The sequence below is a fragment of the Danio rerio genome, chromosome 16 (genome assembly GCF_049306965.1).
Source record: "Danio rerio strain Tuebingen ecotype United States chromosome 16, GRCz12tu, whole genome shotgun sequence".
Classification (NCBI taxonomy): domain Eukaryota; kingdom Metazoa; phylum Chordata; class Actinopteri; order Cypriniformes; family Danionidae; genus Danio; species Danio rerio.
In genome coordinates, this window is record NC_133191.1 from 38,127,501 (window position 1) to 38,142,954 (window position 15,454).

The 15,454-nt window shown below is 37.9% G+C and overlaps 2 long non-coding RNA genes across 2 annotated transcripts in view; one reads left to right on the forward strand and one right to left on the reverse strand.

Moving 5' to 3' along the window:
- The window catches only part of LOC137487934 (uncharacterized), a 2,685-nt gene extending 2,248 nt beyond the window's left edge, over positions 1–437 (forward strand). The window contains exon 6 of the long non-coding RNA XR_011006756.2: positions 1–437. This exon is cut by the window's left edge and continues 43 nt beyond it. This is a non-coding gene — a long non-coding RNA (uncharacterized lncRNA).
- A 9,013-nt stretch (positions 438–9,450) lies between these two features.
- LOC141378244 (uncharacterized) lies at positions 9,451–11,917 on the reverse strand. Its single transcript, XR_012392255.1, has 3 exons — positions 11,827–11,917; positions 11,465–11,616; positions 9,451–11,136 (listed from the first exon to the last, which is right to left on the reverse strand). It is a non-coding gene; the product is annotated as an uncharacterized lncRNA (long non-coding RNA).
- Positions 11,918–15,454: the final 3,537 nt, after the last annotated feature.

Below are 15,454 nucleotides of genomic sequence, written 5' to 3' on the forward strand. Positions count from 1 at the left end.
TATCCGTGCATCAGGAACCACCAGACGAGCGATCAGCAGCTACTACATCGTCATGGATAAAAAGGTCATCCTGTGGCTGGGAAGCACTTCATTCACAGGACATGCTTGATGAGATTTCCTAGCTCCAGTTTGTTTTCACACAAGTTTACAGCATTTATACCTTCATTTAAACTGCTGTGTTTGATATGGAGGACCAAGGAAACACCCGAAGTGAAAGATTTGCACATCAAGTTGTTTAAAATGTAATTTTACAAGAAAACTATGAGTTCAGAAGAAAACTATGAGTTCAGAAGAAAACTATGAGTGACGCTATATTGAACTTTCAAATTGCTCTGATAACACATCAAGTTTGGACCAAAGGACTGAAACATCCTTTTTGAGCACTGGTCATACATATTTTGTTGATACTGTCTGTACTAATAAAACATTTAAAGCATATTTGACATTGTTGCATTTTAAAAACTGAATGAATTGTTGAAGTGGTGAATGTTTTCAAATAAAATGTTTTTTTCTTTTGTAATTTACAGTCTATTTTACCTTTTTACCATATTTACACTCAAGAGAGTTGAATAAAATAACAATATATTGTAGTAAAAAAAATTACTACCAGGCGGTGTTAAATATAGTTACATTTTTAACTCTGCCCAGAGTTAAAATTAACCCTTACTTCGGTGTCAATGTGCCAACCCTTTTGAAAGTGTTGATTTAACTCTGTTTTGAGTGGACCCCATGAGACACTTTCAAAGTGTTGAAATTAACACCCATAGAGTTGTTTTGGGTCCCCATATTTTGCTGTGTATATCTGTTCGATTCTCTGATTAAAAAGTAATTTACAAGTGAAAAATGTAAACATAAAGCCATGTCAGCTGGAAAAAGCCCTAAGCAATGCTACATGATGAAATGCCTCACTAAAGTTCACATTCATTTGCAGATAATGGCGCTTGTATAGTTGTAAGTTAAAGGTGGGCCAGACTTTATTTACAAAGAATTACACTGTCTGACAGAGCAACTGACAGAGCAATAAAAAAAAAATCATCAGCCCCATCTGTATTGATGACCTTCTACCACCGTGATGCATAAAAACTGTTTCAAATGCATTGAGCAAAGTGAAATGAGGCAATATTGCTGGACATTGATCATATGTGCATTTGACTCTATTTTAAATTCATGACAGTTTGAGTGCAAGATGAATCATTTTTCAGAGAGAAAATTGTAAAAGCCAACCCATCAAAAGTTTTTCTATTTTCTCAAAGTTTGGACTTTAATGACAGGTGGATACTTTTTGAAGTTCTGTCTGTGGTAAAGATGATACAAGCTCTCACGTAAATATATATTTTAAATATTAAAGGGTGAGTTCAGGCTTCTTATTTACTCTCCCTTGTGTGGTTTTTGACACCATGAGTTTCTTCTATTAAACACAAAAGAAGATATTTTGAAGAATGTTGGTTGATAGAAACCATCAACTTTCACAGCAGGAAAAATAAATATGGAAGAAGTTGATGGGTTCCAGCAGCAGGCATTTTTTTAAATATCTTATTTTGTGTTCAACAGAAGAAAGAAACTCAAAACAGGTTATAAACAATTAAAGAGTGAGCAAATGATGACAGCAGTTTTAGTTTTAGGAAAACTATTCCTTTAAAATGTGAACAATAATTAGCAAACAGGGTCCTTCTGATTTCAATTTTAGCCAGAAAAATGGCTTGCGCACAGGTTAAAAAGCAAACATGTAGTAGTAAGATTTAGTAATGGGGTTAATAATGGGGTTGAGAGTGCATTAAGTGCATTAATGCTTTTCTATGAAGTGCTTACAGAGGAGCTTTTAGATCATATTATGCAGTCATAATTATCCAGGACAAAAACAAGTTCATATGTTCTGTTTTCTATGAAATACAAATTGCTCGGGGTTATTGAAGGGATAGTTCACCCAAAAATAATATTTAGTCATAAATTACTCACCCTCAAGTAGGTACAAATCTTAATAGTTTTTTTTTTGTTTGTTTTTTTTTTTTTTAAAGATGTTTTAGGTGAAAATAATACAAATAGGTTTGGAACAAATGGAAGGAGAGTAAATATGTTTTGGGTGAACTATACCTTTAAGCAAATTGTGTCGATCAATATGTGATTATTTTAATACATCCTTTTGAAAAACTGGAGTATTGTTTTTGCTATTGGCAAAAACATGTAATCAATACGACATTTAGAAGGATACAAAAATACACAACAGTAAAGGTCAGTGTTGTTTTTTAAAAGTCACTTAAATGTTCATCAAGGCTCCATTAATATACAAATAGAATATGTGCTGTATATATATGGCCATATAAGATTTTTTATATCAATACCAATACAGATTTTATCAAAAATCTTTCTGACGTTTCTGATACCAATTTTGGTGAATTGCAAGCAGTAAAGTGCTACCTTTTGTTTGTGCACAACATCAGTCTTACAGATTAATGACTAGATCTGATTTTCAACCCTTCAACATTTTAAGAAGTTAATTCTAAAATTTATTTAAATAAATTAAATAGAGGCACAAGTTAAGCTAATAGTATACTATAGCTAATTTATGTTATTATATTTAAAAAACAAATAGAAAATAATACTTTAAATCATATAATCATTATATGATTTAAAGTAAGATTTTCTATTTATTTTTAAATATTATTAAATAAATTAGCTATTGTATATAATATTAGCTAGTAACTTTAATGTAATATAGTTTGGTATATTACCAAACCTTTGGCCCATTAAAATAAAAATACAATCACATTTTTATAGCACAGTTGAGTTTAATGCCGAATACACTAGTCAAGCATCAGCTTTTGCTCCATTTGCTCACCGATGTCGCTGCATTGTGCTCTATTAATGAGGTATCAGTGTGTGCATTTTTTAAATATTCTAATTCATTTAATTAAAATGTTTAATTTCCATTAGCTTTTTGGAGCCTATAAAACAAACACACAAAAAAATAACATTTAATTTGAAATTACAGTCTCTAAACTGTCCCCGTCATTCTTCCTCTTTTGTCTGATGGGATGGTGGGTCAAATCAGAGGTTACCATGGGCCAACTTTAGCCCACAGGCCCTAGTTTGGTCATATCTGCTCTTGTGGAAAGGAGAGTTATTTAGGAAATTAAATAAAACAAAGACATCTCACCTTAAACTGCCTGTTGTGCCAAACACTCTGCCTAAATCTTGACCCATCTTGCTTCTTTATTATTTTGTGGGGAAGGAAATTTTAAAATCAGAACTTTATTTTTGTAAAAGATGTAATCATAGACCCAATTTTTGGAGTAAAATGTTGTTTTAAACTTATTGACAGATATATTTATTTTTTAATTATCCACATTTTTAAGTTGATGTAATTATCAATATTTTCTTGTTGTAAAAACCTAATAAAATTATTCCGCAAACTTATAGGTTTAAATCCAGTTAGCAATTTAGGAATTTTAAGTAACAACAATGTATTAAATTATGTGGTAACAGATCTCTTGAGTTATTTTGAGAGTGCATTTGCATTTTGACATTGTATTTTTTGAAAAATTACTGTAAAATAGCAACTTAACCTCCATTTAATATGCTTTATATATAAATACATTCACCTTTCCCCCCCAAAATGTTATATATCTGAAATGATGTCTCGTCTTTGACCCATATACATATATTAAATCTAATGACATCTATGAACATTTTCACAGCCTCGAAGCTTTTCATCAGGGATGCACTTTATTTGCATCGCCCATTCTTTCCCACAAAAAGAAGCATTTTTGCATTTACAGCGAAAGCCTCACTTGATAAACAGAGCGGCATCTCTCATACAGATAAGCTGAGGAGAAACAGATGGTGCAGACCTGCGCCTCATACAGCGAGCCATCGCTCTATAACAGGTTGTAGAGATTCACAGGGTGGAGGAAAGATAAAGAAACGGAGGACTGGAGCTCATCCATGTGTCCACTGCACCTGGCTATCTGCCTTTGAGCTATGTGTACTCTATCCTGAGCGCTGAGCTGGAACAACAGGCCGCTCAAGCACCTCCAGAGATCCCTGCACGTACAAACCAAAGCAGATAAGGGGGCACGTTTGGACGGCCATAGGATCTGTCGACCAGGAACGTCCAAAAGCAGGCCATCTGGCTGAGGTTTCTAATACCCACTTTACAAGGCGCCACCGTGTAGAAAGAGCACATGCACATTGTTGCCAGATTGCAAAGATTGAGTAAAATGCAAGATAGAAAATATATAATTTTAACCGTAAAAAAAGCTCAGATTGGGGATTTTAACTCTATATGGTACTCCTGACAATTGCAAACATAAAAGCTCATAACAATGTACTATTTAATTTATGCATGGTTGCCAGATTGCAAAGATTGAGTAAAACACCAGATAGATCATTTATAATTTTAACGTAAATTCTGATTGGGGAATTTTAACTTTATGTACTGTTACAAAAAGTATAAAAATGTTATAACTGACAACTGTGAACATGAAAGCTAATAGTAATGCTTGTAATGCATTGTCTATATAATATACTGTATTTTACACATGGTTGCCAGATTGCAACAACAAAGTACAACACCAGATCAGAAATGTTTAATTGGTTAAAAAAAAGATTTTAACTGTTTATGGTACAACTGACAACTGCAAACATGAAAGCTCATAGTATAGCACATGCTTGTAATATATTGTCTATTTAATATATTGTATGCTTGGTTGCCAGATTGCAAAGAGCAAGTAAAACACCAGAAAAAAATTATATACATGCCTGTAATATATTGTCTATTTAATATATTGAAGGCTGTAATATTCATTCATTAATTAATTCATTTATTTTCAACCGGTATTCCGGGGCCGGGTTATGGGGGCAGCAGTCTTAGGAGAGAACCCCAGACTTCCCTCTCCCCAGACACTTTCTCCTCCAGCTCCTCCGGGGAGATTCTAAAGCTTTCCCAGGTCAGCCGAGAGACATAGTCCCTCCAGCATGTCCTGGGTCTTCCCCAAGGCCTTCTCTCAGTGGGACATGCCTGGAACACCTCCCTACGTAGGCGTCCAGGAGGCATCTGAAACAGATGGCTGAGCCACCTGACTTTTCTCGAGGTAGAGAAACAGTAGCTCTACTCCGAGCTCTTCCCAGGTGACAGAGCTCCTCACCCTATCTACAAGGGTGGGCCCTGCCACCCTGCAAAGGGTCACTTTTATCCAATATCTTGTCCTTTCGGTCATGACCCAAAGCTCGTGACCATAGGTGAGAGCAAGAAAATTAGATTGAGTGGTAAATCGAGAACTTTGCCTTTCGGCTCAGCTCCTTCTTTACCACAACGGACCGATACATCAACTGCATTACTGCTGCACAAATCAACCTACTAATCTCATGTTCCATCCTTCCCTCACTTGTGAACAAACCCCAACATACTTGAACTCCTCAACCTGTGGTGAAGGAAAATTTTTTCAATGGAGCACTGTTACGTGGGTCTGTGTTATTTAATTAATCTATTTATTTATTGCCGGTTTGTGCTTGCGATCGAGTTCTAGGAGGAGTGTTTCACCCGGCTTATCCAGGATTGGATGATGCCTGAGACGTCACTGGGGATTTCCACTATATAAGGCTGACAGCAATGGCGTCTCTGTCTCTCACTCTATCTTGCAGTCTCTCGCTCTCCCTCAGCTCGGTGGTGGCTTGCGCTTAGGCGGTCTGGCTGGCAGTGTTTCGCAAGCCAGGCAATCATTCATCCAGATGCCGCTCCATTTAGTGTTTTGTTCATGTTAATCTTTTGATTCTTATTTCTTAATGTGTTAACTAGTTTGTTTATTTTGATACTTTGTTTTGTAGCAGGTAGGGGTTTATTTTTCATAGTCACATTCTGTTATTTATTTAGTTTAGTGAAGGTAAGCAGTGGCTCGGAAGACTCATCTATTTTTATTCCTTTAACGGGAGTTTAGGTAAGATCTGTCCATTTAAAACAGTATAGTCAGAGACCTGTTTACCTTAGCTGCCCTACCTGTTGACTTGATTTTTGTTAATGTTTTGTCTCTTTTGAAAACTTATGATTTATGGGAAATTAAACGTATTGACGGAACGTCAATTTAACCATTCAAACATCTGTGTCTTCCATATGTTCGGCCCAAACCTTGATTGTTGTTGTTATTCGAGCCAGTTTTGAGTTTGGGCCATAACAAGCACCATGGCCTTGGACTTGGAGGTGCTGATTCTCATTCCAGCCTTGTCACACTGACATATTGCCAGCAATGCGAACCAAACTCCTACCCTGTTGATACAGGGATGAGATGGCCCTCAACAGAGCGCCTCTGACCCCATACTCCCAGAGCACCCTCCACAGAATGCCACAAGGGACATGGTCAATTGCCTTCTCCAAGTGCACAAAACATATGAATTGGTTGGGCATACTCCCATGAACCCTTGAGGACCCTGGTGAGGGTATAGAGCTGGTCCAGTGTACCATGGCCTGGACGAAAACAGCATCGTTTCTCCAGGATCCTAGGTTCAATCATCGGCTGGATCCTCCTCTTCAGTATCCTGGCATAGACTTTCCCAGAGAGGCTGAGGAGTGTGATCCCCTATAGTTGGAGCACACCCTCCAGTCTCCCTTCTTAAAAATGGGAACCACCACCCCAGTTCCTCAGTCAAGAGGTACCGTCCCCTACTGTCCCCTACCTTTCTGCGATATTGTAGAGACATTTCAGCCAAGACAGCCCCACAATATCCAGATACCTAAGACACACAGGGTGAATCTCATCCATCCCTGCTGCTTTGCCGCTGCAGAGTTTGCAAACTACCTCGGTGACCTCAGTTTGAGTGATGGGTAAGTCCACCCCTGCATCCCCAGTCTCTGCTTCCTTAATAAAAGACATGTCAACGGGGTTAGGGAGATCCTCAAAGTATTCCTTCCACAATCCGCCAACATCCCCAGTCGAGGTTAACAGCTCCCCATTTCCGCTGTAAACACTGTCGATTTGGAGCTGCTTTATCCTCCTGAGGTGCTGGACGGTTTGCCAAAGTCTCTTTGGGGCCGACCGACAGTCTTCCTCCATGGTCTTCCCAAACTCTTCCCAGATCCGAGTTTTTGCTTCTGCAACCTCCCGGGTTGCAGCACGCTTGGCCTGTCAGTACCCATCAGCTGCCTTGAGAGTCCTGCAAGGATTACTTCTTTAGCTTGATAGCATCCTTTGCTTCAGGTGTCCACTACTGCCTTGACAGGCCCCACAGACCTTACGTCCACAGCTTCTCACAGCCGTGTCAGCAAAGGAATTGGAGAATATGGACCACTCGGTCATAATATCTCCAGCCTCACTCGGCATCTGGTCAAAGCTCTTTCAGATGTGAGAGTTGAAAATCCCTCTGACTTGAGGTTCAGCCATATGTTCCCAGAGGACCATCACAATAAGTTTGGGCCTGCCAGATCTGTCCAACTTTCCCCCCTGCCACCGGTTCCAACTCACCACCAGGTGGTGGTCAGTTGAGAGCTTTGCCCCTCTGCTTTATATTTGTGTGGAAACTGTGATACACCATTAAAAATATCCTCATGCTGCCGATTGTTCAAAGTGCTTATTTAAAATTTACTGAATCAACACAATGCTTAAGGTTTTTGGGGGACAACTTAATTGTTTTATGTTCAATCCATTTACATTAACTTAATCAATTTGTGTTGGGACAACATGAAGGAATTGTGTGGAATTACATAAGAATTAATGATTAAGTAGCAATAGTAATTGAACCTAACAGAACAATCTTTGAACCACATTAATGTTATTTAAAATTATTTAAAAAAGTAAATAAAATATTAATGTTTCTATTTATTTTTTTTATTATTTATAGTTGTACAATAAATACAACATTGGTGATGAGAAGGTAGTTTTTTTTTAAACAATTTTTGAAACTAACCCAATCTCTAATGTTTGACTGGTACTGTGTTCTCTATCCTGAGTGCTGAGCTTGAACAATAGACCACTCAAGCACCTCCAGAGATCCCTACATGTACAAACCAAAGCAGATAAAGGGGCACGTTTGGATGACCACAATATCTGTCAACCAGGATCATCCTAAAGCAGGCCATCTGGCTGAGGTTTCTGCTATTCACTTTACAAGGCAACGAACCGCAGCGCCAAGAAGGTTCCACCTGCTCTACACAGCAACGGAAAGAGATAACAGCTGAATGGCAAATATTTGTAGATACTTGTGTGAAATATACATAGCAAACCTACAATTTACATAGAAAACAGTGCAGAGAAGAGAGCACTGGCACTCACAACTGTGCGTTTAACAGTAACAACATGAAAACAGAGACAGGATAAAGATGGAGGAGATTGAATGTCTAAAGTCTGACCTCTACAAGGACAGGCGATTAGCATCAGCAAAATGTCTGAAGAACCTCAAAGAGTGGCAAAATCACAAGGGTACTGGAATGCTGAAGGATCCTTTTGGGAAAAATAAATGAGTGAACGTTTTTCACTGTGAATTTTGATTAGATGTATTTAAATGTATTCAATCAGCGACTGAATAGTGAAGGGTTAACTGAATGAATGTATTTGTAAATATGCATTAAAATAATAATAATAATTATAATAATAATAATAATAATAGTTTTGCTGCTTGTTTATTTAAAATGAGCTGAAATGACACAATTCTTTTTTGGGACAATTTAATTGTTTTACGTTCATTCTACTTAAATTTAAGTTAACTTAATAGATTTGTGTTGGGACAACATAAATAATGTGTGTAACCGTGTTTTTTTTTTTTCATTGCTTGTTATGTATAATTGAATAATGTCATTTATTTGGTTTAAAAATAGTCGTTCTTGTTTGTGACTTTCATATTTTAAGTCCACATAACATTAAACAATAAATAAAATAAAATAAAATAACAATATACAAATATATAAAAACTAACAGCTGTAAGTTCCAGAATTTTACCGTTAAAAATATGGTAGCAATATTTAAAAAATGCATAGTAAACTACCATATTTGACATAATGTTAGTCACTTACCTAACAGATGAAGTACTAACATCTGCATTGTACCTTTCAAACATGCGGATGGGAAAGCCATATGGTGAACCAAAGCTCATCACAAACAGCTTTACAACAAGCTGGAAAACACAGTAGTACAAGGTGTTTAGTGTCATTTACACAACTACTAAATACCATAACGGTAGCACACAAAGCTAAAGTAATGAAAGAAATGGTAGCATTTTACTTGAAGGGGGTGTTTATAAGACTGTCATAAAAGCTTTATAATGAAGGAGATTTTATGTAATTATAATTTGCTCGGTTATGTAATTTTAAATGCAAAGGTGATATTGAAGTATAACTACTTGTTATAAATCTGCCATAAACATGATTGTCTTGAGTCTATTATATTATTAATATTAATTGTGTCATGCATGTTTTTCTAATAACTTTTTTACTGGAACAAAATTAATTAATTATTGAAATACAAGTTCAATTCAATTCAATTCAGCTTTATTTGTATAGCGCTTTTACAATGTAGATTGTGTCAAAGCAGCTTCACATAAATGGTCATAGTAACTGGAACAGTGTGGTTCAGGTTTTAGTGTTTAAGTTCAGTTTAGTTCAGTTCAGCTCAGTTCAGTGTGATTTAATCATTACTGAGAGTTCAAACACTGAAGAGCAAATTCATCGATGCGTAGCTCTACCAATCCTGAACCATGCGAGGCAGTGGCGACAGCGGAGAGGGAAAAAAAACTTCACCTGATGGGAGTGAAGAAAAAAAACCTTGAGAGAACCAGACTCAGTTGGGCACGACCATTTTAATTTCTCCGCTGGCCAAAAGTCTTGTGCAGAGCTTCAGTCGCCGTGGTGGAGGCTGGAAGATGGCCTCAGCGAAGACTCGTCTGTCCCTGGAGCGTCGCTGGAATCAGACTCATGTTCTCCACTCCCCATGACCATCAGCGCAGCATCAGCTCAGGATATGGCCTGGTCCCGGATATGTAATCCTTGGGATCATCTCGTCGCTGGTCTTGGATCCAATCAGTGACTCCGCATAATCTGAGGACCTCGGGATGAGTATCCCCAGGTGAAAATAGAGAATAAAGAGAATAATTAGCGTAGCTGCTGTTCATAGTGTTTATAAGCAAGATGCAGAAGCCTGTGTGGAACCCGCTAGGTGATGCATTGAGTGTATGTTTTACTAAACAGATAGGTCTTTAATCTAGTTTTGAACTGGAAGAGTGTGTCTGAGCCTCGGAAGTTATCAGGAAGGCTATTCCAGAGTGTAGGAGCCATGAAAGAGAAGGCTCGACCTCCTTTACTTGATTTTGCTATTCTAGGTACTACCAGAAGCCCTGAATTTTGAGATCTTAAAGAGCGAGTTGGATTGTAGCAAGACAGAAGGTTGGTTAGATAAACAGGAGCTAGATTATTTAGAGCTTTATAGGTGAGAAGTAATATTTTAAATTCAATACGAAACTTAACAGGCAGCCAGTGTAAGGAGGATAAAATTGGGGTGATATGATCATATTTTCTAGACCTGGTCAGAACTCTGGCTGCTGCATTTTGTACTAATTGAAGTTTGTTAATAGAGGATGCTCTATTAACATGACCTTGCTCAAGTCTGTTGAAAAGGTCATGCAATTATTTGATATTTAAGTTCGGATCTGTATTTATTGTACGTTTACTTTTCAAAGAAATATTAAAAAAACAGAGGGAAATATAGTAGAATGCTTAAACGGGATGGTGATGGGCAACCGTTTGAGGAAAGTAATTGCAACAAACCAATTGAGTTAAAAAACTAAACTATAAGAGTACTGTGAACTTACTCCATTTAAGATGAAGTAATGAGGTATTTAACTCATTACCTTCAACACTGAGTTCAAGACTCTTTTCAAATGAGTAGAACTAACCTTCAGTAAATTTTGAGTTTACTGCACTCATTTCATTTGACAGGGTTGACTATTGGGTTTAACAGTGTACTACTACTACTTAGTAGGCTTTGCTATGCGGTTAAAAATAATGTGGCCTTATTTTTTTCTCATGTAATAATACCAGCTCGCTTTAAGAATAATGGAACTTACTTTTGTTTTTCTTTCCCCATTTCTGGTGCCCCCTGGACGTACGGTGCCCTTGGCATTTGCTTATACTGCCTATTCCACGGGCCAGCCCTGGTACCACTGTAAGTAAAAGTAAAATACTCCCAGATTTTCACTGTAGCATGCATTTGTTTGTTGTTAATTCATTCATTCATTCATTCATTCATTCATTCATTCATTCATTCATTCATTCATTCATTCATTCATTCATTCATACATTCATTCATTCATACATTCATTTTATTTTCGGCTTAATCCCTTTATTAATCTGGGATCGCCACAGCGGAATGAATCACCAACTTATCCAGCACATGTTTTATGCAGCGGATGCCCTTCCAGCTGCAACCCACCACTGGGAAACATCCACACACATTTAATCACACACCTACACTACGGAAACTTTGCTTACCCAATTCAACTAGAGCACCCGGAGGAAACCCACGCAAACACAGGGAGAACATGCAAACTCCATACAGAAATGCCAAATGACCCAGCCGAGGCTCGAACCAGCGACTTTCTTGCTGTGAGGCGATCGTGCTACCCACTGCACCACTGCGTCGCCTGTTGTTAAATCAAGTCCTTTATTTACAGTGCATAGTTCATACTTTACATGGTGCTAATTTAGTCAGATTAAAAAAAAAAACTCTTGTCCTAAATATACTATTTAGCTTTTATCATATCTAACCTTCTCTTTTATAGTCAGAACATCAGGGTATTTTGTCATATTTCTAAAAATACAGCAAAAGCAACAAAGGAATATGTTGTAAACACCTGAGCGACTGTCATACTTATGAAAAATGCAGTAAGCAGCACTGCTTCTTCCAGCCATCGTGACTCCTCAGGACTGTAGTTCAGTATATGCTCTATGACAGAGGAGGTCTTGTCCTCTAATTAATCTGGCATGTCTTTAAGCTCCAACACTGGATCACTTTGCAGGCCTGTTGAATAATTCACATCTCCTCCACGAGTTACTGTATGTCACAGGAGAAAGCCTGCGGTATCACATCTACCGCAGGAAATGGAGGGAATACAAAAAAAAAGAGGGATTGAAAGACTTGGGTAGAGACCAGGTATAAAAATAGGTATGACTGGGATAGAAAGACTGATAAGAAGCTACAGACTGAGGAACGGTCAGGAGGGAAGGATTGAAAAGCAGACAGAGCGAAGGTGGTCTAAAAGGGGCGAGAGAATCTAATGAATCAGCAGAGACTCTGAGTTCATCCCTGAAGAGAAGATCTTCCTGACAAAGCAGAAGGATATGAAATGTCAGTGCGGTCGCAGTGTTTATATTCAACCTCCATTTAGGATGAACCCAAGAACAATCGGAGCCTTCACTTTTTTCCAAGATCATCCATAATTATGGACTGCATGTCTGGTAATAGGTTTTCCACAGCAGCAACGTGTGCATACTCTGTAGCAAATGCCATGACTCTTTTATAAATGTTGTTTATTATAAACAGGAAACAACATACAGCTCTCCTAGTTATTATCACAAAATAATCCCAGACAGACCAAATAATAAAATAAAAAAACTATCAGGGAACAGGAGAAAATGAACAAATGGCTATCAATAGATCATTGCAATGTACATGTGCAGAAACATTTCTGTTTTTCAATTTCTGTTCTTGAAGTAGTTAAACGTTTGGCTTTGATATTAAAAGGCTTTTAGAGACACACATTCATTCATTCGTTCATTCATTCATTTTCCTTCGACTTAGTCTTTTATTTATGAGAGGTCGCCACAGCAGAATGAACCACCTAGAGAAACCCATACTTAGGTAACTGTAATGTGAATAGCACGCTGACAAAGGAAGTGCAGATGTAAATGCAGGTTTATTAAACAGAGATGGTCAGGCAAGAAATGGTCAAAACAGGGGCAAACGAGTATATGCAGATAATCGAGAGTTGTAGACAAATAATAGGAGAGTGGTCAAAAGGCAGGCAGCAGACAGGAATAAACAGTTAAAAAAAAACAAAGCGAGGGTCAAGACCGGTAAGGCAAGGCAGGGAAAACGCATTGTAATGTTCATAAACAGTATAACAAGACTCAGCACAGAAGTATGTGTGTGAGTGCTCTCTTTATAGTGCATGTAATCAGTTATAAGCAGCTTCTGTGTGTCTGTGTGTGAGTGTGTGTCATCACCAGGTCTCGGAACAGGTGTGTGTGAGCAGTGCATGACTGGAACTTGTAGTCCAAAATGGCAGATTTGTAGTTTGTTAGCGAACTGTGTGTTTACCAGCGATCTGCCAGGATTAGATCGCTGGTTATAGTAGTTCACACATTTATTTACGTCAGTGGTTCTGAGACTAAATGTTGTTTAGGAAATAATATCTAGAGAGCTAAGTTTGTAAAATAACAGAAAATGTACTGGGAGCTTATAACCAGGTTTCTGTACCATAATTTAAAACCCCAAAGACAATATGTCACTTCAAACTACTAAAAATATCAATAAAAAGTCAAATTCTTTTCAAACTTTTCAACATCAAAAGCTTTCAGAGGAATTATCAAGATCCCACAATGCAATCCAAAAGACTAAGTGAAGAAAAAAAAAAGATGAATCACAAAATACAGAAAACTGTTTTGCAGTGTGTGCTTCAGTTTACATTTCTGTGAAACTGCAAAAATGTACTTTAACATATGCATGACTGCAGTCTCTAGGTAACATAAACCCTATGCGTTATGACGCCAACAACTCTTGTTCCTTTTCAGATATTTATAAGGACATTTTTTTTTCAGGAATAAATGATTCTTTTATTTTGCATGACATAAAATGGCACCAAATAATCAAAGTCACATATGTGAGTGTGCACACCAATGCACAAAATCGCAGGTGTAAACGCCTCTTTAAAGCAAAAAAAAAAAAAAAAAAACTGATTCATTTTTTAGTTTGACATGTCACGTTAAAGGCTGGACAATCAGTGATAACTCAAGGTTCACTCAAGGTACGTTCATTCAAAACGTACTTCTATATACATTTCTGCAGAGCTCTAAACACATCCCAAGAGCTATGTTTTTTTTTTTTTCGTAAATCCACCAGAGCCCGCTGTGTACACTTTTTGAGATCTCAAATTTCTCTTGTGAGTGCAATTCATGCCTGCTCTTCTCACCAGAGGCTGCTGTCGACTAACTGACTTACCAGCTGAAACCCCTACCCACCCCCTTTCCTAAAACCAACCAACAGTTTTAAAAAGCAATCCATAAAAAGAAAAGCCCTCGCCTGATTTTTACCACATTTTAGGATTTTACCAAATTCTCACCCTGCTATTTACTTGTTTATTTTAATGGCTTCTGTTTTTGTTTTACCCGCTTTCTAAAATCGTTCTTCACTTGACTTGAACCCTGTCGTCGTGGTCAACTCCTCTCTGTGTCCCAAGTTCATTAAAGTGTGTGGCGAGTGACTGGAAAAACTCTTAAGAGCAAGAAAGCTGTCCATACAGAGGTAAGGGTTCAGCTGGTAAGCACAAAAAGGAACAGCATCATATGACCCTGTAGCGTTCATTTTAAAGATGAAATGCAGCCATACATACTTCTGGCTACATAATTCGCAACCTCCAGAAATGTATATAGGGCTATGTTTTCAGAATGAGCCTATAGCAGGTCGCACACCAGAAGCGACGCTCGGCGGCGCGTCGCGCAGCGCCACGTATTTTAGAATTCTAATCATAGGTTTCTATCAGGATACACACACCGGCGCCGCAAGTCGGCGGCGCCCGGCGACGGCTCAGGACGCAGTTCATTTTTCAGCCGCGCCACAGAGCGCCATCTGATTAGTTTCATGTTAAATATCATTCGAATGTGCGCGTCTGGTGTGCGATACTTTAATCTGTCATGTACGCGCCGTGTCGCGGCGCCGAGCGGCGCTTCTGGTGTGCGACCTGCTTATGTTGTATGATAGTGGCAGGTTTATTTAAAAAATAACAGTAAAACACTATTTTGTGGCATTCAGGCGCAAAATGGAATTGCAGGAATTGCAGATCAAACAGGATTCAATGGTGAATTTCATTTCACTTAATTTTTGGTTAGGGCTTGTAAGTTTTCCAATTAAACCTTTGGCTAGGTTCTTATGTGCTATAGGGGAGGAGGTTAAACACAAGTGGAAAAGCCTGCGCAATAAATTCACAAGAAAAAAGTGTATGGGTTTGCCGAATGTCAGAAGCCTAAAGTTGTCTCAGCACCGATAGCTTAATGGGTGCCGATATATAGTGCAATTTTGGGTCCTGACTTGCAAACATTTCCTAAACCAATCCTCCTCTCACTTTCTGAGACTATATTTACTTCACTTTCTGTCAATATACTGTAACATCATAATAATAAGCAAAGTTGTCTTAAAAAAATCTTTCAAAAAAACAAAAACAAAAAAAAAACAGCACCACATTTTGTTTTCCTGTTTGTTATTAA